Source organism: Chiloscyllium plagiosum, unplaced genomic scaffold (assembly GCF_004010195.1).
Source record: "Chiloscyllium plagiosum isolate BGI_BamShark_2017 unplaced genomic scaffold, ASM401019v2 scaf_11963, whole genome shotgun sequence".
Lineage (NCBI taxonomy): Eukaryota > Metazoa > Chordata > Chondrichthyes > Orectolobiformes > Hemiscylliidae > Chiloscyllium > Chiloscyllium plagiosum.
In genome coordinates, this window is record NW_025214192.1 from 2065 (window position 1) to 24413 (window position 22349).

General features: G+C 43.3%; 1 long non-coding RNA gene across 2 annotated transcripts; it reads right to left on the bottom strand.

Annotated features, from left to right (window-relative positions):
- Positions 1 to 8751: 8751 nt before the first annotated feature.
- LOC122547831 lies at positions 8752 to 21809 on the bottom strand. 2 transcript variants are annotated; one of them, XR_006311100.1, is made up of 4 exons: positions 20526 to 21809; positions 20205 to 20391; positions 19429 to 19433; positions 8752 to 8762 (listed from the first exon to the last, which is right to left on the bottom strand). It is a non-coding gene; the product is annotated as an uncharacterized LOC122547831 (long non-coding RNA). The 2 variants fall into 2 exon arrangements; XR_006311099.1 differs by lacking the exons at positions 8752 to 8762; positions 19429 to 19433 and adding an exon at positions 16153 to 16249 and having other exon boundaries at positions 20209 to 20391; positions 20526 to 21805.
- Between the last annotated feature and the right edge of the window lie 540 nt (positions 21810 to 22349).

Below are 22349 nucleotides of genomic sequence, written 5' to 3' on the forward strand. Positions count from 1 at the left end.
TAGACTAGTAAGCAACTGGAGATATTAACTAAAAGTTTTAAATGATCTGGGCCCAAAGATCTACATTTCAGAAAGGTGAACAGTCCCATTTAATTTCACCAGTACAACACTTTAATTAATATTATTTTAGCTCCTCGTTCTCACTAGTCGCTCTGTTTTCTAATATTCTTGGGAGTACTTTTAAATCTTCTTCTGAATTATATCAGAAGTTACACAACACCAGGTTATAGCCCAACAGATTTATTTGAAATCACAAGCTTTCGGAGTGCTGCTCCTCCGTCAGGTAACGTGTCTTCCACAAAGTCAGACACTTACACGTTCAATTTCTTTCCTGTTTCCTTAATCCTGGTTACAAATTCTCCCAATGAAGGAGCAACGCTCTGAAAGCTCATGATTGTAAGTGAGCCTATTGGACTCTAATCTGGTGTGGTGCAACTTCTGAATTTGTTCATCCCAATCCAACAGTGGCACCTCCACATCACAAATCCTTCTGCTTAGGCCTGTAGTGGACCCATATGGGTTTTGTTAAGCTTTTTGTTTTTATATACCAAGAAAAGTTCTGCTAGTCTGTTCTCAATGGCTTCATGCTGGATTTTCTCCTTTTCTTGGTAACTGTTTGCTGAATTCTAAAATATCTCAAATGACATGCTTACTGTGTTTTGGCAACTTTATAAGCCTCTTCCTTTGATCTAATATGATCTTCAACCTCTCGTTAACCACGGTTGGATTGCCTTTCCTACTGTGTTTCTCCTCAAAGGAATGTAAAATTATTATAAACCTCATATTAATTTGTTAAAGGCTAGCTTACTATCATACCTTTTAATGTTTCTGGTCCCATCTACCAGAGTCGATTTGCACCTCAGCCCTCAATAATGTCTTTTGTTTGGACTTAAAATCCTAATTTTGGATTGAATTACATGTGAACTCAATGGAAAATGCCATCATATTTTGGGCAAACTTCTTCAGAGTTGCCTTTACAACAAGATTATTAACTAGCCTGTTGTCAATGTACTGCACCGTTCTAGAAATCTGTTCATGGTTAAGTTGGACTCAACATTAGCTGCTCACTCCATTCTCCACCCTTTATCCTGCCAACACCTTATGAGCTCAGACACTGAATTGACAATGTCTCAAAAACTGACATAGCACTTCTGGCAGAACTTAAACTCAACCAATGTTGTTCCAATTGCAAAATCCTCACACTCCTCAAGAGTTTGAACAATGTTGGAGAAACTGCCTCGTTTTACAAAGGGTTTTCAAAATCAATTCATTATTCCATTTGCTGCAAGATCCACATTTTAAAGATTTAGACTCCTGTTGGGTTTTAGGAAGGGGGAAACTAGGTAATAATGCTGAATCTCTGAGTCGGACATGCTAAAGACCTCCTGAGGATGCAGAGAAAACTTCCCGGACGTGATCAAATTTCTGTTCCACAGATGCTCTGGCAGCAATGTAGTAATTTTCTGCACTGTGATATCTCAAACAAAGACGCAATCCATAACTGGCCCAGCTACAAGTTTCCATTTCAATGCGGATAAACAAAAAGACAACAAACCCTTGGCTTCTCAGAGATGGGAAGTCGACAAAAGTGCAAGCAATACTTCTGGAACTTTGATAAGAGTTAACCCCTTCAGCTTCTCCTGTACCAGCTAGTCTGCTTCCTATGTGATAAAAGGCAAACCTACCTTTCCATAGCGCCTTTCTCAACCTCAAGTGCAATTTACAGCCAAAGTAATTCTGAAGAGTCGTCATTGGTTGTCACTAATCTAGTGATGAACTTGCACACAGCAAACTTCCATAATCAGCAATATGACAACCAGTATTTGAATAGTGATTTTGATTGAGGGATTACTTTTGGGCAGAACACCAGGGAAAATAGTCCTGTGAATAATTCCATGGGATCTCCTGACACTGTTAAAGGTGCTGTATAAAATGTAATTCTTTCTTTTTCTGAAAGGCAGGAAGTGAAAATGGACTCCAGAATGTATCTGAACAGAAGGATGAACATTTCAAAATGAAGGCCAAGATAACAAAACCGCCCTCTGAGTAAAACACATTCTCTGAACATAAAAGCTCCACTGTGAACCATAGTTTGCTCATAACCCACAGCAGAATCACAGGCCAAGGCCTAGCACCTAGGCCAGAAGGTTCACAATAATCACAAATGGTGAACCTAGGTTATACTTAACCTGATTGGTGCACTTTATGGATGCCTTGATTAACTGTTGTGCTTTTCAAGAACAACATCCATCCATATTTCCAACACATCAGGGACAGAGCAGCTCCACATGATCAATACCCTTCTGATGAGCTTCAACATTGAGTCCCTCCACCTCCAATGCACCATGGCAGTAGTGTGTACCACAAACAAAATTCAAAACTGCAACTCACCAAGGCTCTTGAGATAAGACCTTCCAAAATGGCAGCCACTTCCATCTGGAAGATACATGGCAATACTAGTACTTGCAAGGTGCCCTGTAAGACACTCACCAACCGGACGTGGAAATATTTCACCGTTCCTTTAGCGCCACTGGGTCAAAACCCTCTGACTCCCCTGCTAACAGCACTGCAGGTCTGCTGACACAATGTAAACTACATCAGCTCAAGTGAGCTCACCAGGGGAAGGGGGAAAAATGTTTTGGGAAAAAAAACAGTAATACTGAGAAATGATGTACTGCTCACTCAAGTCACATTTCGAAGTTTGCAAGACGCAACAGACGAATAGCTTTCATTTACCAGCTTGAGGAGGTTTTCCCTCAATTAATAAAATTCCAATCTTGCCTGGTGTTAAGCTGATACCCAGTGAATGGATAGTAATAATAAATTATGAGGCAGCTCACACTCCACTTTCAAATATAATCTCCAGAGGGCAAGCTTTCCTGCCTGGAGTTTGAAAATTTGCAAACTTAAATGTCGTTCAATTTTAGAAGGGGAAAAAAAAAGAAAAAATGTCATTTGCTTTTTTAAAATTATTTCAAGTTATTCATTTGAGGTGTGAGTGCTCCAAGATGTCAGCATATTGACCATTTGCCCCAGTCTCTACTGAGGGGCTTGCCCGGCCATTTGAGGGACAATAAGGATGAGGCCACTTTGATGTTCGCTTCTGGTCAGAGCAGGTAAGGTGCAAGGCTTCTTTTTCCTGACCTACACACATGGGCCTGTTTGTCTTTACCGATTGACAGCTTCAAGCTCCCTTTTTATTTTCTCCCGACCATTCCAAACCTTTCAGAAACCGAAGTCTAAAAGCTTGCCCTGGTGGGATTTGAAACACTTCTCAGGATCATTTGTCCTGTTGGTTAAGCAGGACTCTGCCCTGCACCTGTGCCTAGGTTGGCTTCGGGAATGGAGAGCGTTCTCCGGGCCTCAGAACAACATTTTCACCAACTACAGAAACATAAGACGTAGGAGTAGAAGTAGATCATTTAGCCTGTACCTGTGTTTTTGTTTTTGCCGTTGTTTACCTGTTATTTACTTATCTACGCTACTTAACTCTGTGATCTACCTGTGTTGCTTGCAAGACAAAGCTTTTCACCGTGCCTCGGTACACGTGACAATAAATTCAATTCAATTCAATCAATCAAGTCTGCTGCATGAGATTGTGGCTGATCTGATCAACATCAACACCACTTTCCTGTCTCTTCCTAAAACTCTATTCCCTTACTAATGAGAAATCTGTCTCTCTCAGCCTCAAATATACTTTAAGACCCAGCCTCAACAGTCCCTTTGGTGAAAAGATCCCTTTACTCAGAGATCAGTAATTTCCCTTCATCTCTGTCTCAAGTGTGTGACCCTTATTCAGATCGCACCCTCCGATCCTAGGCTCTCATACAAGAGGAAACAACCTCTCCATATCGCCCCTGACATGCCCCCTCAGAACGTTGTATGTTTCAATAAGGTTGCTTCTTATTCTTCTAGATTCCAAGGAGTACAGGCCCAAACCGCTCCACCTGCCCGAGTGAAAACAATCCTTTAAGACAGAATTTGATTCATTCCAGCTTCCTGCCCATCTCCACTAAATACTCCCCACTGCTCAATTTACCACTGACTGTACTAACTCAACAGACCCCCCACACCCACAACCCCTGAATCAGACAGCCCTGCCAAAAGGAAATGAGCAATTTATAGTGGGGTTAATAGCTTTCAACACTTGGACTGACTGCTCTAAGCGATGGGCATCTCTTTCCTTTCCATACTGGCAAGGATCCAAGGAATGAGCCACGTCATACTACAGATCACATTTCATGCTTTAAAGACGAGGTACTCACAGCCTTCAATCCTGGCCCTCCCCCTCGCCCCCACCACCCACTCTGGCTCAGAGCTATATTTAACTTGGAACTAAATGTGTTCTGGACAGCTCAGTTCTAAATATAGTTTCAATGGCATTCTTGCAATTTAGCGTAATGTGCTGTACCTGCTCCTCCAGCCAAGCTGAGCTCAGAGACTGGGTTAGCACACAGCTAACAGCAGGGAGTTCCACACACACTGAAGTCAGACAGACACAGGGAGATGCGTACAGTGACAGAAAGACACACAAACAGCCCTAACACACAAACAGCCCTAACACACAAACAGCCCTAACACACAAACACACACATTTTAAGTGGGACAGAGAGATGGAAAAGGTCACGGAGAGAATTCCAGAGCTTAGGGCCAAGAGAGATGAACACATGGAGTGGTAGAGTTGGGGTGGTGTTGGAGGGGAGGATGGGTGACAGATATTTTTGAGTGGGGTCGGGAGGGGGGGCATTTGGATATTTGGACCCCAAGCTGAAGCAAATTAATTCTCAGACAGTTGCAAACCTGAAGGAGGGATCAGATTTTGGGAGTATGAGGGTAGGAAGAGAGGACATTGGCATAGGTTGAACCTATGGGATGGATACCACCTTGGTGCTTTTGAGGTGAGGGTGTTTTTTTTTTACGTTAACGGAGATTCTCAGCGAAGCCCTGAGAGACTTGTTGAGGACAGAAGCACCATCACCCCCACCCTCCCAGCTCCCAGCTACTCCCATCCAAGCAAAGCCATCACTGGACAATGTGCAGCAATTAACAGGAGTGGAAACAAAATTTGCGACAAACAGGAAACAGGATTAGGTCCATGTTCTATTTGTAGTAATCCAACAGGAAGTTAGAAATAGTCTTGAAAGGTCAAAGGTTAAAGAGCTGATCCGGAGGTTCAGAGATTGAAGCCTAGCTAACACCTGGTTTGTAACACAGAGGGGAACATCTGACTCCAACTCCTCTCCCCGCAATAGCCCTTCCTCAAATCCTCATCAGGGTTTCCTCATGAGTGCAATTCAATTACATTTTCCATAAACATAAATCCCAAAAGAGTGGAGTTTTGCTCTGCATCCAGAGACAGTTGAATAGTGGGTCAGGAGCATGAGACTACTTCATCCATTCCCTCGGAGAATCCCACCCCTCATTTCCTTGGCTATCAACAGAATGAGACCACTCGGCACTTGACCAGAAGAACCTGCATTCCTACAGCAACTGTCAACCTTTGGACACTATAACCAGCAAAGTCTCGTCACTGGGGATGCAATGTAGGAAACACAACAGTACACAGTAAGATCCCACAAATCGCAACATGACAAAAATCAGATGACATGCTTTCACAGAGATCTTTGGTTGTGAGATAAAGTTTGAACAGACCACTGGGGAAACTAGTCTCAGAACCACATCCCGTGAAATACCTCCATACAGGTCGGTATCATCACCAAGTCACCTTTTATTTACATGTAAACAGTCCTTGACTTTAATACTGCCTCATACAGGAGTCAGCTACAGTATCCCTGACACTCATCCTTTGAGTATGTCAGGCAGGGCTCCCTAATTGGACCAGATTAACAGCTCCAAATCATATTCAGTGAGGTGAAGGCAGCTGACCTTGTTACAATCACTACACCACGTGAAGGCAAACTACTTGATACCTTAGTACTGTGCCAAAACGCCAGCCCAGAACATGGGCTAAAGACTCTGAAGTGGGACACCAAGTCACAACGTTTGGACTCAAGGCAAATTGGCCCCATCTGAGCCACATATAAATACCACTGAAAGGAACATAAGGATCAACAGGTCATCTCACAAACACCATGGAAAAACAGCACACAAATGTTTTGGCATGGGATTTAATCTCCATCAACCCCACCTTTGGAATCAATATGGTGTGGAAGCAAGCCATTCAGCCCATTGAGTCCATACAGACTCTCCAAAGAGCATCCCAGCTAGACCCACCTTCCCCATCCTAAGTCTATAATTCCCATGGCCAATCTACCTATACACGGGAAGAATGTGCAGACTCCACACAGACAGACAGTCGTCAAGGGTGGAATGGAACACAGATCCCTGGCACTGTGAGGTAGCAGTGCTAACCATTTAGCCACTATGCCACCCTCTTTTTATCCAAGGCAACCTTACATTTTGAAAGGAACAATTAAGGATGGACAATAAAAGTCCAGTTAATAGTACCTCATCCTGTGAATAAAGTAAAAAGGCCAAATTTCCCTTCTCCAAGAATCTCCAAGCCTTCTATGCAATATTTACAACTGCATTTGCAGTGCTTCCAAAATGCAGGAAACCCTCAATACTGGGCTGACAGAAATAAAAACTGAAGAGATGCAAAACAGAGTCCAACTCAATGCCATTGTTTTACACTGTCACTTCAAAATACCTCAAAACCCCTAACTGTCCTCTAAAATGGCCTAGAAAGCCACACAGATGTCAGTCATGCACAAGTCCCAAGATAACGTTTCTTTTTAAAAAAAAACGCTGTCTAAGGTATCAAAATGGAAGAGCTCTCTGGCTGCAGCAACATATAGTCACACATACCAATGTTCATGCTGTGGATGAAAATATCCATTGTTTACAATGCCAGGAAATGTTTACCACTCACTGTCACTGCCTTAAAACAGGGAGAAAGTTCAAAAACTTGCATTTATGCAAATTCTTATTTCTCAAACCATTCAGAGACTTCTCAAAGACAATCAAGTGTAAAAACTGCACTGTAGGACCTCATAAGCAACAACAGGAATGATTGACAAGTTGAGTTGTTTTTCCTGGCTTTGGTTATATCTACCTCCTTTATCTGCACTTTCCAAATCCATGAGCACTTCTATCTAGAAGGACAAGGCCAGCAGATACATGGGAACACCAACTCCTGCAAGTTCCCCTCCAAGCCGCTCATTGTCCTGACTTGGAAATTTATCGTCATTCCCTCAGTGTCACGGAGTCAAAATCCGGGAACTCCCTCCTTTGCAGCAATAGGAGTGTACCCTCACCTCAAACACTTCAGAGATTCAAGAAGGCAGCTCACCACCACCTTCTCAAGGGCAACGAAGGATGGATGATAAATGCTGGCCCAGCCAGTGACACACATGTCCCATGACTGAATAAACATTATTAATCAGAAAAAAATGATTTAAGTACAGAAGCAAACTAGTCACCCCATCATGCCTATTCCGACACAGAGTTACACAATTAATCCCACTCCGCCTCTCCTCCCAGGACCTTGTGACCTTTGTGATCCTTTCAATGCAATTTTAAAGTTAAAATTGAATATGCTTCCATCATCCTTTCAGGCAATGCATTCAAATTTATATCAGCTGACTGCGTAAATATAAACATTTCCTTATGTCACATTGGAATAGGAGACCATTCAGCCCATCAGGTCAGCTCTGTCATTCAAGGAGATCATGGCTAATCACTCTGAATGCCACTTTCTCCCACTACCTCTGTACCTGCTGATATCATTAGACTCAATAAATCTATTGATTTCAGTCTTGAACACACTCAGTGATTAGAATTCTCTACTCCAGAAGGCCATGAGAACTCAGATACTCATCATCCTCTGACTGAAGTGGTTCGTTCTCATCACAGAATTAATTGGATTACTCATTAGCCTGCCGTCTGTGTCCCCTCGGTCTATGGTTCGTAGGCAATGGCCTTAAATTGATATTCTCTGGTAACCAATTATTTGTCCACTGGAAACAGTGTCTCCATATTTACCTATCAAGACCTTTCATTATTGTGTGTGAGGATGTTGACCAAGGTTGGCACAAAGTAGTTATAAGGGTCCCCATAAATAGTCATTGTGGAGTACAGAATTTGAATATCACTCAAAAAAGACAGTGTCGAAATTTTTCACCTTGCACTTATCAGGAAAATACAAGAGTGGAGAACGTGAGCACTGCAGATGTTGGAGAGTCAGAAGCCTAAAGTGTGATACTGGAAAAGCAATTCCTGAGGAACTGAATGAGGCAAAGCAAAAGTATCTACTGATTGCAGCTAAGAAGGAAAAATGCAACTTGGCCGAAGCAGTGGAGCAGGAAGAGTCACACTGAAGGCTGACCCCTCTCTCATTTAAAAACAAAACAGCCTTGATCAGTTGACTTGCCATTGTGGACGACGAAGTCTCTTTGCATGGTTCCCAGTACGTTACAGCCAGCCAAACAAGGATCAGGGTCTGTAGTCTGGAAGTTCCCTCCCTCTCTGCCTGCCTGTCTCCTCCCATTCCCCCCACCTACCTCCATAAGCTAAACGGGTAATTCCAGCCAGCCTCCAATCACAGAATTGTTCAAACGCAGAAGGCCATTCCACCCATCACATCTGCACTGACTCTTTCAATGAGCAATGCACCGAGTGCTACCCCCTGCCTTCTCAGTGTAACCATGCACATTCTTCCTGTTCAGAAACCCCACCACCTCACTCTCAGCCACAGCACTCCATGTCTTTAGCCATTCGATTGCTGCATAAAACAGTTTCTTCTCCTGCCTCTATTGCTGCACATTCCAAATCACCTCAGATCTGCTCCCCTTAACCAACAACTCTAGCTTAACCTGACAAGCTGCTTGGGGATAATTAGAGCCATCTCACCACACCCACTTCTTACCCCAAATCCTGCCCCTGGAAAAAAATGGTCCAGTGCTGGTGGGTGGGAGTGATGGGCAGACAGAAGCTAGAGAGACTGAACCAGTAAGGGAAAATGCAGCACCCAGCCTCATACAGCGGCAGTGTAGTGACAGCTTTGCAACTACACCTTTGGACTTGACCCAGGGTTGCTTAGTGCTGACATTGAGTGCAGTGGTTACTTTAAGAGCCTCAGATTTCACAGCCCTTAGTGCTAATCCAGGAGACCTGAGAGTTCAAATCCCCATCAAGGGCAGTTTTAATATAGTTTATTTGTCAAATTTACCTTTAAAAAAGCTTTTGGCTAAAGTTACAGTGAGAAAAACACCCAACTGATGCTCTGTAGAAAAGTAGAACTGATATCCTTTCTGTGAGATTTCAGTCCCACACGATGACTGATTCTCAATTGCGGTTCTGAAGTAGTTTAGAGAGTCGTTCAGTGTAAGACTATTCTGAAAAATCCCTACGACTAATCTGGTTTTGGGCTCACTGAGAAGCTGCTATAAACATAAACCAAAGGAACCAAGGAACACAATTGGATTCGGGGGAGACGGGGGGGAGACAAACACCATGCTAGTCTTGCTGTCTCTGACCACCATCTGTGTCTATGTTTGTGTCTGACAAAGACAAGATCAGGGCAGGTTGCAATGTCACAAGGCCGAACAACACGTCAAGGTTCACCAGCTGGGAATAAGAGCATTGAGTGGTAGTGATCTGAAATGCAATGCCCAAGGGGGTGGTGACGGAACTCAATTGGAAAGGAAATTGGGTCAATCTGTGAGGAGAATAAGAGAATTGCAGGGGTCTGAGGGTAAATTAAAGAGCAAAAGGCAGTGGTATTAACTGGACTCTTTCAGAGTCAGGAAAATCATGACCGGCCAAATATCTTCCTTTTGAGAGATTCTTTGGCACACACGTGGAATGGTCACTTTGAGGAAAAAACGTAAGAATTCTTCTCCAATGAGAGTTAGTATCATCAGCAAGGGGTGGAATGGAGAATCAGGATGAAGAGCTAAAGGGGGCGACAGGAGTCATGACAGGGGTGCCTCCCCCGTCCCCAAATTCAGCTGCAAACCTTGTCTTTAAAAATAGCAATTACAATTCTTGGAATTGCCAGAAGTTATTTGAGCTCTAATCATGTCTGTCTATCTGTCTGCTATTACAGAAGCTCTGCAGTGGGCTACAGTAGCATGTATATTTATACGCACACACACAGCACGCTTAATTGTATTTAAAAATACAAACCTTGTAATTTTCACGTTCTGATGTCAGACTAAAGCACCAGCACAACCTATAATTTGCGGCCTCCAGTGTCAGTCAGACAGAGTTTTATTTAGAAAGCGCAGTTGCGTTCTGCTTTCCCATCCCCCCCAACATAGCCCATTTCGAGCTGAGCAGAGTTAGAAGATCCCATTCCCACACTGCTGCTTCCATCTCAAGGTACAATGAGGGGACCATGTTATATCAGAGGTGGAAGTACAGTATGCAGAGAAGCAGACCATTCGGTCCATTGATCCATGGCAGCAAGTGTGTTACCCACAAGCCTCCTCCCACACCACCAGAAGATGCTTCCATGTCTATCTTCCTCATGTAGTTCATCCAGGTTCCACTCAAATGCATCAACACTACTCGCCTCAACCACTTCCTGTTGTAACAACATTCACACTTTCACCAGGCTCTGGTTAAAGAGCATTCCTCTGAACATACTGAAGGATCACTGGACCCAAAATATTGACTCTGCTTTCTCTTTCCACAGACACTGCCAGACCTGCTGAGTTTCTCCAACTACTTCTATTAGTGATTATCTCATATTTAAAGATCTAATTTTAATCTCTGCTACACATGGAAATGTCTTCCCTCTGTCTAGCTTTCTTTCAAAAGGAAAGATCTGAAATAGGATTCAGTTGGGATGGCAGTGAATATGTTACTGGATCAGTAATCTGAGGCTAGTTCAATGACCCAGAGAACATGCATTAAAATTCCACCTGGACTTTTAAGATATAATAAAAGTGAGAAGTTGGTTTTAGTAAATGCAAGGTTTTAAACTTCAGCTGAAGATCCCAGCAAGTTCACTAGTGCACTTTGACAGAGGAGACATACTGCCGGGTTAGTCTGGGCCCTTTCACAACTCCAATCTTAAACCTGAACACAACTGATTTTTGACTGCATTCTGAAGTGACGTGGCAAGAACACAATGGCGACAAAGTCAGAAGTCACACAAAACCAGGTTTAGTCCAACAGTTTATTTGAAATCACAAGCTTCTGCAGAAGAGATTTTAAACAAACCTACTGGACTATAAACGATGTCGTGTGACTTCCGACTTTAACTTGATTGAGAACTTGTCACTTGACGTCAGAATGACAGCTAGGGATGGACAATAATGCCAGCTCACTAGTGATTCCTACATCCCATAAACCTTTCACTATTTTCAAGTTTTGCAGCTGTTCACAGACTACTAGCCCTTTGATTCTTTGGCCATGTTCAGTCTTTCAGTGTGCAATAAGGCAGGTCCAAAATGACTGAGTTGCAGATCACAGACCAACCATGGATTTATATTTAGTAAGGGGAAACCTCTTATTAGCCCCAGGAAACTTGGAAATTTCGCTCCTCCCCTTTCCAATTTGAGCTATTGATATATTTGGTTGTTTCACAGCTGCTATTGGAGGCGGTTTTGAAATTCACTGAAATATTTTCTAATCCTGTGCATTAGGCAGTTCAGATTCTTGGAGAAAAGCAGATCTCTTTTAAAGGTGCAACAGCTGACAAAAAAAGCACTTGCAAGATGAGTCAATATTCAAATTCTTGTCAAAGCACAAAGAAATGATCGCTCCTGCTGCTCCCAGATGTCACCAACTTCCACTCTCAACCCAACTGGCGCTAAAATCTCCCTTCAGTGGTCAAGTGAACCAGACAGGCTTCCAAACATGGAGGGGGAATTCATAGGTCATGATGCCCCATTCAGCCCAATATTAGTGCAGTGTCACCTTGAACGGCTAGCATGTTGCTGTTAGTCAGCTTATTCGCACACCTCTACAGCCTGGCTGGTCTGACTGACTACATAAACACATCTGCACACTGTGTCAAATGACTTTAGGAAGTCACAAGCTAGGTCCTACTGAGTACAACCCACCTACACAAACCTTTCCTAAACCACAAAATACTGGTGTGGGAACAGATTATGTCAGGATAGAACGAAACTAGACTTGGGAGCATTTGATGGGGACAGTTTAGAGGGAGATTTATTCTGTATCTAACCCGGTACGGTCCCTGACCTGGGAGCGTTTGATGGAGACAGTGTCGAGGGAGGTTTACTCTGTATCTGAACCCATGCTGTACCTTTGTTTTCTTATTCATTTACAGGATTTGAGCATCATTGGTCAGGCCAACATTTATTACCCACCCCTAATTGCCCAGAGTGCAGTAAAGAGTGAACCACATTGCTGGGGTCTGGAGTCACATGTAGGCCAGAGCAGGTAAGGATGGCAGATTTCATTCCCTAAAGGGTATTAATAAACCAGAAGGGTTTTTCCAACAATTGTTTCATGGTTATTGTTAGATTCTTAATTTCAGATTTTAATTGAAATCAAATTCTACTATCTGCCATGGCAGTATTCAAAATTGGATTCCCAGACATTACCTGGATCTCTGGATTAATAGTTTAGCGATAACACCTCTCAGCCATTCCCTCTCCTAAATCTACCCTGGCAGTGTTTGACAGAGCTTTACTCTGTTTCTAACCCATGCAGTACCTGGCCCTGTCAGGGATTGATGCTGCATTTTAACGGGAAGATTTTAAAAATTCTTCAATAGAATATTTTGAGAATACAAACAGGTTCAATATATTGGTGTAACTTAGTTCCAGATCTTTCCAGTGTAGATTCCACCATTCATCTTTCACTTTCGATTAAACTAGCACACCAACTACAGATTCAAATTTTACTTAAGGCAGAATTTCCAGCTATACACACTCAGTAAAACTTAGTCTTGCTAGTCTACAGGGATCTCCAATTGGAGAGGATACCAGACAAGGAAAAAGTAGAATGACTTAGAATTTATAACAGAATCAAACAAGAGTCTCTGCCCAGTCCTTCTCATCTAACTCTCTATGAGCAAATGGATCAAGAGATCACTTTCCATTTAATGTTCAAATTTACCATGCCGACTTATTTTCCAAAGGGAGAGCCATAAAATCTCACACCAGACAGAGGCTACTCAGCCCATTCAGACTGTGCTATTTCCTCCTTGAATCACTTATTAAATTCCAGGTCTTAAAAACACTTTCCTTTTCTAAGAAAAACAAATTCTGCCCACACTCTCTCTGGCTCTTGAAAGTCTTATGAATTCGTTCCCCTCCTCCTCAGTTCTCAATAAATGACACCAATGGACCGTAACTCATTGGAGAAACATTACAGAATCATACAGAAGAGTTACAGTGCAGGAGGAGGCCATTCAGCCCATCATGTTTGCACCAAGTCTCCAAATGATCAGCCATATTTTTACTGCATTACAGAAAAGGTTCAAGGTGCCAAGTATCCCTCTCCTAAGCCTACCCTTTGTTTGTGTGAGCTGATCACTTAGTGCCATTGTACATCTTCACCCTATAAACCCAAACAAAGTGTTCCTTTCAAAACAGAGTCTCCTGGTGAGTAGCAATTTTGAATGGTGAGTGCTAGTGGGTTAATCTCAGGGAAGGGATCCTCCAGTTGACAGCTCCTTGTCCACACACACAAAACACACACAAAACACACTTCCCCAGGGAAGCTAGCAATAAGAGGCCTGACTTTTCAGTCCATGTTCTGAGAGATTTAATGCAATGCTGAGTCCCAGATCAGCCAGCCATGATCTCATTAAATGGTGCATCAGAGTCAAGGGACCGAATGGCCTCCTATAGTCCATCTGTCAGAAATAATAACGAGAGCACACCAGCAAGATTAAAAACAGAACTTGCAGTTCTATACGGTCTTTTACAAGCTCAGGATGTCCCGTGGTACTTCACAGTCAAGGAAGTACACCTAAAAGTGTAGTCACTGTTGTAATGCACAAAACAAGACAGCCAATCTGTGCACAGTATGATCCCACAGATAGTAGCATTATAATGAACTGATAAAATATGATTGTACGCTGGTATGTTTGGCAATTGATAGCTTTTGAACAGGTCACTGGACAGGAAATCCCCAACCCCATTCCTCTTGGAGACAGGATACATTAGGACAATAGTCAACAGGGTTCAGAAGTTTGAGGGGGGATTTCATCAAAACCTATAAAATTCCAACTGGACTCATCAGGGATAAACACAGGAAGGTTGTTCCCTGAGGCCAGAACCAGGGGCTACAGTCTGACCATACAGGGCTGGCCATTTAGGCCATGAGGAGAAATCTCTTTACCCAGACGGTGTTGAGCCTGTGGAATTTTCTCCATAGAAAGTAGTCGAGTTAAAAACATTGCATGTTTTCAAGGAGTTAGATATAGCTCTTAGGACTAAAGGGATTAAAGAGCATGGGGGTGAAGGCAAGAACAGAGGACTGACTTGGACGATCAGCCATATTGGATGGCTGAACAGGCTTGAGGACCTGAATGGCTTAGTTCCATTCCTAGTTGCTATGTTGCTAAATAGAGCTATGGGACGATAATACGCACACAGAGGGGATGGGGCTCTCAATTCAACAACTGAACGAGTGCCTCAGCACAGGCCAGGTAAGGTGTGTAAGTTTTAATGCCACACGGATGCTGCCTTTATCACTCTATCAACTCTGAACACACCTCATCTGGGTAAGAAACAAGATGCCTGTCGCCTCAAGGGTCACTATTGACTTTCTGATCTATTCCTGAGAAAATATTTTCACAGTTTCTGCATATAGACGGTGCTCTGCTTCCTTCACTGACTGAGATCCTTACACTTGACAACACCTGAATTTAAAGATGTCAGGGATGCACCTGATCAAAGGCATTTCACCACAAACAGCATGGAACTTGCATCATCAGATCAGTCAGTTTATTGCGAGTCTCTCGTCATTTTGGGAGATTATAAAGCAAAAAAAAAGAGTTGTTTTTTAGGAAAAGAAACCCTTTGTCATGTTTAAAGGACATCTCAAAATATAGTTTGCAGACAGCTTTCTTTTTTAAAAATTGCATTTATATAGCACCTTTCACAACTTTCAAACCTTTACAGCCAATTAAGTAATTTCAAAAACTCCTCTGTTGTAATGTCCGAAAGACAGCAGGCAATTTGCACTTTGTGAGTGCTTGCAGTACATAATGGGGGACATGACTACATGGAAAATAATACTATGAACTGCACCCCACAGATGCTGCAGGAACTGCTGAGTTTTGCAAGCAATTTTTGTTAAATGACCACATAATCTATTTTAGTGACGTTAGCCTTGGGATTTCTTCACATCCACCCATACAGTCATAGAGATGTACACCATGGAAACAGACCCTTCGGTCCAACCCGTCCATGCCGACCAGATATCCCAACCCAATCTAGTCCCACCTGCCAGCACCCGAACCATATCCCTCCAATCCCTTCCTATTCATATACCCATCCAAATGCCTCTTAAATGTTGCAATTGTACCAGCCTCCACCACATCCTCTGGCAGCTCATTCCATACACGTACCATCCTCTGAGAAAAAGTTGCCCCTTAGGTCTCTTTTATATCTTTCCCCTCTCACACTAAACCTATGCCCTCTAGTTCTGGACTCGCCCACCCCAGGGAAAAGACTTTGCCTATTTATCCTATCCATGCCCCTCATAATTTTGTAAACTTCTATAAGGTCACCCCTCAGCCTCCGACGCTCCAGGGAAAACAGCCCCAGCCTGTTCAGCCTCTCCTTGTAGCTCAGATCCTCCGACCCTGGCAACATCCTTGTAAATCTTTTCTGAACCCTTTCAAGTTTCACAACATCTTTCCGATAGGAAGGAGACCAGAACTGCATGCAATATTCCAACAGTGGCCTAACCAATGTCCTGTACAGCCGCAACATGACCTCCCAACCCCTGTACTCAATACTCTGACCAATAAAGGAAAGCATACCAAACACCTTCTTCACTATCCTATCTACCTACGACTCCACATGGGGCACTGGTTTGAACAATCGTCCAAAAGACGGCACCTCTGACTGCAGCACTGCCACAGCGTTGTACTGGAAAGGAGAACCTAGATTATTTCTGCCACTGTTCTCTCCCTCTGAGCTCCAGCTCCACCTATTTGTTTCCCCCTCCCCATCTACAATGTAGATACCAACCTTTTCCTGGCTACAATCGGTTCTGAAGAGTTGTCTCTGGACCCGAAACATTAACTTTGTTTTCTCTCCCACAGATGCTGCCAGACCTGCCGAGATTCCTGTTTTGGTAACAAAAAATAGAAATTACTGGAAAATCTCAGCTGGTCTGGCAACATCTGTCGGGAGAAATCAGAGTATTCCTGTTTTGGTATTGACCTAGATTATTTTCTGGAGCAGCCTGCACGGTTTCACAAGCGACTTATTTGCAATCTTGTGACCATGTCTTCTACAGGAAGGAGTTCAATTGGCCTTTTTCTTCTGCTTGGAACCACTTAATAAGGCACTTCTGTTTTTAAAAAAGGTCCACTTTGAAATATACGTAAACAAATTCACAGGTGAATGGATTTTGTTTCTCTCTGCTTTTGCTTCTGTATTGTCCCAGCCTGATCAAAAGGGGCCATGTTTAACATACTGGCCTTATTCATCGAGTATTGATGATTCAGATTCAGAGCCTTTAAAAGCACAGAGGAGGCTATTCAGCCCATTGTGTCGGCTCCTGTTCCAGCTCTCCAATTTATGCCACTCATGCTCTTTCCCCATAGCCATTTTTTTTATTATTCCTTTACACATAAACCAAAATGCCTTTTGAAATTTACTATCGAAGCGACTTCCACGCTGCATTCAGATCAATAAAACAAATCACTTAAAGAAAAAAAATCCTCACCATCTCATCCTCAGCTCCATTCACCAGTCATAGTAAATGTACCCTCTAGGTTATCAACTCTCTTGCCAGTCAAAACGGTTCTGGTTATTTATTCTATCAAAATCCTTAACGATTTGGAAAACATCAATTAAACCTCCTTTAATCTAAGGAGAGCAAACCTAGTTTATCGAGTCTTTCTATAAAACTAAAGTCCCTCATCACTGGTGTCATTCTAATGTCTCTTCTCTGCACCCTCTCCAAGGCCTTCACATGCTTCCTATAGGATGGTACCCAGAATTGGACATAATACACTAGCTGAGCTCTGACCTGTTATTTATAAAGATTTATCATACTTTCCTTCCTTTTGCACTATTTCCCATAACTAATAAAATGCCCAGGATATGAACAGATTAACTCTGAGCAGGGGGAGGCCATTCAGGCCTTTGGGTTTGTTCCAACAGTTAATAAGATTGTGACTGATTGGAGGGTGACCTTGACTCTGCTTTCCAGCTCACCCACTCCCCATCACATGACCACAATCACAGGGGGCTGAGGTACCATGAGATGTGCTCCCCACCTACACATGCCACCCCAAACCACAGCAAGCAACAAACACCAGGAATTGACAACCACCATTCCACCCACCAGCAATCTTCCAGGTGAAATCTTCCTTATGGAAGTGTTGCGGTTGTACAGTCAAATCCTGGTGGGAAAGTTCACACATTCTAATGGGCTGCTACTCACATCAGTTACAAACAGGAAAGGGCCATAAGTGGCACCAGATAAAGGAGAAGCTAGTTGTTTCACAGATGCAGCCTTGCACAGAAAGCCATGCAACAGAAACTTTTACCAAACTTCTTCCACATGCCGAAGACCTGCTGCCTATTTCCACTAATTATTCATTTTATTTCACTCTTATGCCTTTCCAGTGCTGCATTTCCCGTTTCCTCAGCTTCCTCCCCCCCCCCCAACACTCTCTGTCATTGTTATTAAAAATAAAATGACTTGTGTTTACATAATGCCTTTCACAACCTCAGGTCATCTCAAAGTGCTCGATTGCCCCTCAAATTCCTTTTTGCACCAGAGGGAACCGCAGTTGCCAATTCGTGCACAGCAAGATCAGACATGCAGCAGTGGGATAAATAAGCAGACAGACTGCGACGTGGATTGAAGGACAAGTGTTAGATACGAGATCAGATAGAACACCCAGGCTCGTCAAAATAATGCCATTGCATCTTTTCCAGGGGCTGTGGCTGGGGCAGGGTGGTTGGGGGATGATGACAGACAGAATCTCAGTTTAATAATTCATTTAGGGGTGTCAGATCTCTGCAACCACACTCTAACCATAGCCCAATGACCAGGCTGATACAGACCATCGGCAGAGCCATCTAAGGGAATGAAAGAATGGGAGGACTTCTATTCTCCATTGATGCTTCAATCACTTCCACCATCCCGTGTCTAAAAATAACTCCACAGCAAACTATTTTTATACAGCCTGAAATTAATAAATCACTTTAATATATTTAATCAAGAACGCCCAGAAGTTTCTTTGGTGTTGTGGTAATTAGCAGATCAGAGTTTGGTGGATAAAGATTACACCAGCTGATTGCTGGGATACATTTGCAGTGATAATTTATTTTTTTTAAATGTTACTCCTGCTCTTGTAAGCAAATGCCCACTCTTATTTGGGGCACGGTTTCACTGGCTGTAAATATCTCAGTCACAGTCCAAATGGTCATTTTTCATAAGTCAATGCTAATGGCTTATTCAAACTGTGTGTAGTTGCATGCAACCAGTAAATCCTCACTTTCAAACAGGAGTCGCTAGCACCAATGGACAGAGGGAGGAACCTTGTCAAACTTCCATCTTCGTCAAGGATATACAACCCTCCTGCCCAGCTCCCCCAAGATCAGTGTACATAACATCCCAATGCTGAATTCAATCATCCAAACTCATAGGACAGTTTTCACTTTATTTAACTTAAAAGCAAAACAGGGCTGTAGAAACATGTGAAGAACAACATTTTCAGGCCCTGTCACCTCAATTGATCAACAGACAAACAATCCCAAAACTTAGTTTCTCGTGAACAAACTTTGCCCCTCATCTCAATTTGTCTGATCCACATTGGCTCGGAGTTTGGGAATGCCTCATTGTGAGAATTCTCATCCTCATGTTCAAATTCCTTCATGACCATACCCCTCTTGATCTCTGTAACCTTCTCCAGTCCTCTGAGATCTCTACACTCTTCGAATGCTGGTCTGTGTTCATCGCTAGCTTTTAATTCCTCCACCACTGACTGCTGTGCCTTTAGATCCCTGAGCTCCAAGCCCTGGAATTCCCTCACTAAATTTTTCTGCCACCCACCCTCACTTGTTCAAAAGTCTCATTGTCAAATTGAGCTTTTTCTTTCCCACCTGTTTTGAAATACCTTAAAACGTTAAAGGCGCTATATAAATGCAAGTTGCTTTTGAAACATGAAAGTCTTTCTAAGCGTAAATCAAAGGCAATAAACACTCCCCTTATTTCTCAGGGCCTCTCCACATTAGTGTACACACACACATATCTGACACGCCGCCCAGCCCACCCCGGCCTCACTGCCACTGCCCTGAGGGATATGAGGAGAGCAAGATTCCAGGATTCTTCTGAACTGCGGCAGGAAACAGCTGGTACAGGGCACTGTGGGCCGAGCGGCCTCTGGCTGCTGCAAACTCGTGCAGTGCAACTTTACGCTTTCAATATGGGTCCGTTCAACTGATTTTCCTTTGAAAGTGCCACCTGCAACCCTTTTTTTTAAAGCATAAAGCGCAGTTCCGTATTTTGAAATGGTTTGTGTGATCTGGCACCCCAGCCCGGTTTATTTTATTGTACAAGTGCTTACACATATTACATGGTTGCGAAGTCTCTCAAAAGCACAGCCGATCCATCACTGGGATGCTGAGCTCGCTGTTGAGAAGGAAAACCAGTACAGCACAGGGGAATGGGCACGTTGTAATGACACATTACTGTTTTAATTGGGGTTGGCTGCGTGTGAATTTTGACCAGGCAGTCAAAAAATGCCCCTTACTCTTCTAACAGGGCAATGGGATTTTTAATCCCCACCTGAGCTCTCCACATAGACAGATCTCACCGGGAATAACAGTTACATCGTCAACAATGCAATCTTAATCGATACAGTCCCGAACTGAAGCCACAATCTTCGACTGCCCTGCGACATACTGACATTAAACTTCCCTCCCTTTTACCGCGGGCTGTTCGAATACGTTTGTCCTCTGACAGACATCAATGACTTATTTGGATATTCCATCGAATCAAATTATAAAATTAAGCCGGCATCCAACAAAGATTGCTTTCTGCGATTAGGAAGACGCCACTAACCTGACACTTTGCAATCGAACTCCCCAAAATCCACTCCTCCGGTGTTTTCTGATGAAAACTTCAACACGAAAAGGAAAATCCAGTCCGGGATGATTAAAAATTAGGCACGACCATCAGAGGCGAAGACACTCTTGGCTTTTCAATTGCACAGCCTTGTTCTCTCTTTAAGGGTTGCAACGGGATCTTGGTGCAGAATGTAAAGACTAAGTCAGTAACACACATACATAAATGTATAAATATATATGAGAAAGGGTAGGAAGGGAGAGCAAGAGGAGGATGTCAAGAGGACAGAATCCTCTCTCAATACAATACTGTACCGGTAATGCCAGGAGCTCTTGACAGCCCCTGTCAATCGCCGCAGTACCAAGTGCTCGGCCTCATTACACTGTCCCCCTGCCCTGCACTTTGGCTGTTATTTGTGGTTTCAGTTTATTGCAATCTAATGGAGTGAGATCTTTCTCTAGTAAGAGACATCACTAGGGCTTGTCTCTCTGCCTGGGACTGATGGACGCCGCGGGCCCACGTGAGCCTCCAGCTGATGTGTTTGTTACAAAAAAAGTTTCAAGGGCGGCCCCCGCCCCGTTCCCATTGGTGCTGCAACGTTGCCGTATTAGCATATGACCACTCCCATTGGCTGCTTGCCCTCCAGTATCTTTTCTCCCTCCCCTTTCCATTGGTCATCTTCATGATCTCGCTTCTTATTGGTCCATCTGTCTGCCAATCAGTCCCATCTGTCAATCATCCGCCGGGATTAAAAACTGGAGCACTTTCTGCCTTTGCATTAAAAAAATCTTTACACATTTATTTCGCCTTTTTGTAAACGATGCATATTATTGCTGCAGTTACTTTCCTTTTATGCCTCTCTCTCTCTCAGCCTCCTCTCTCCACACCAACCGCATTGTGGCGCATTTTTATTTTCTTTGAAAGGGGCCACCTCAACACGGTCACTGATTCCAGCTTTCAGGGACCGTCTCCAAAAGGGATTGATCCAAAATAGCTTTTATTCGTCCCTGGGTGGTGGGCAAAGCCAGCATTTATTGCCCATCCCTTAATGCCAGAGGGCAGTTAAGAATAGGGAATATTGAAAGAAAGGCAACTGGCCGTTTCCCTTTCTCACGGGGTTCTGTTTATTTTAAAAGGAGGAGGCGCAGGTTCAAGAACAACGCGCCCAGTTTCCCTCCCACGTCTTTTAATTTTCCGACTCGTAGCATCATCCCCCAAAAGGTGTCCGTTGTGTGATCTCATTTGGAGACGCTCCCTTGTGTCTAGAGCCGCCCGATTCCATTTCGTTCTTGTTGTAGCGCTCCAGATAAAAAGTCGATTTTTTTAAAATATAAAACTTGCACTTACAGAGAGATTGTTGGCTGTGTTGTCAGTAAATTGAAATACGAATCTCAGTTCCGGTCGGTGTTTATCATCCTCCTGGCACTATTTAAAGAGCACAGATTTCTCCCAGTGCCTTAACCACACAAAACACGCAGTTTCACAATTTACTGAAAACTTTGCTTTACTTCTATCATATTTTCAGCAACGTAGATATCTCATCCAGTTTATAGTCAACTAAATGTGTGCTTAGACTGCTGTTGTTGTAACATGGAAATACACAAGTGCATTTGTCCACAACAAGCTCCTACACGTGGTAGTGACCAAATCAATCTTTTCAATCGGGGAGACTAAGGCCTAGTGGATACTATAGCTAGACTATTAATCCTTAAAACCTGGATAATGTTCAGGGGACCTGCGTTTGAATTCTGCCACCCCAGATTGTGGAATTTGAATTCAATAAGAATCTGGAATTAAGAGTCTACAGGTGACGATGAACTGTTGCCATTTGACAAGATAACACCCATCTAGTTGGGAGAGGCTGAACAGGCTGGGCTGTTTTCCCTGGAGCGTCGGAGGCTGAGGGGTGACCTTATAGAGGTTTACAAAATTATGTGGGGCATGGATAGGATAAAGAGGCAAAGTCTTTTCCCTGGGGTCAGGGAGTCCAGAACTAGAGGGCATAGGTTTAGGGTGAGAGGGGAAAGATATAAAAGAGATCTAAGGGGCAACTTTTTTCACACAGAGGGTGGTACGGAAATGGAATGAGCTGCCAGAGGATGTGGTGGAGGCTGGTACAATTGCAACATTTAAGAGGC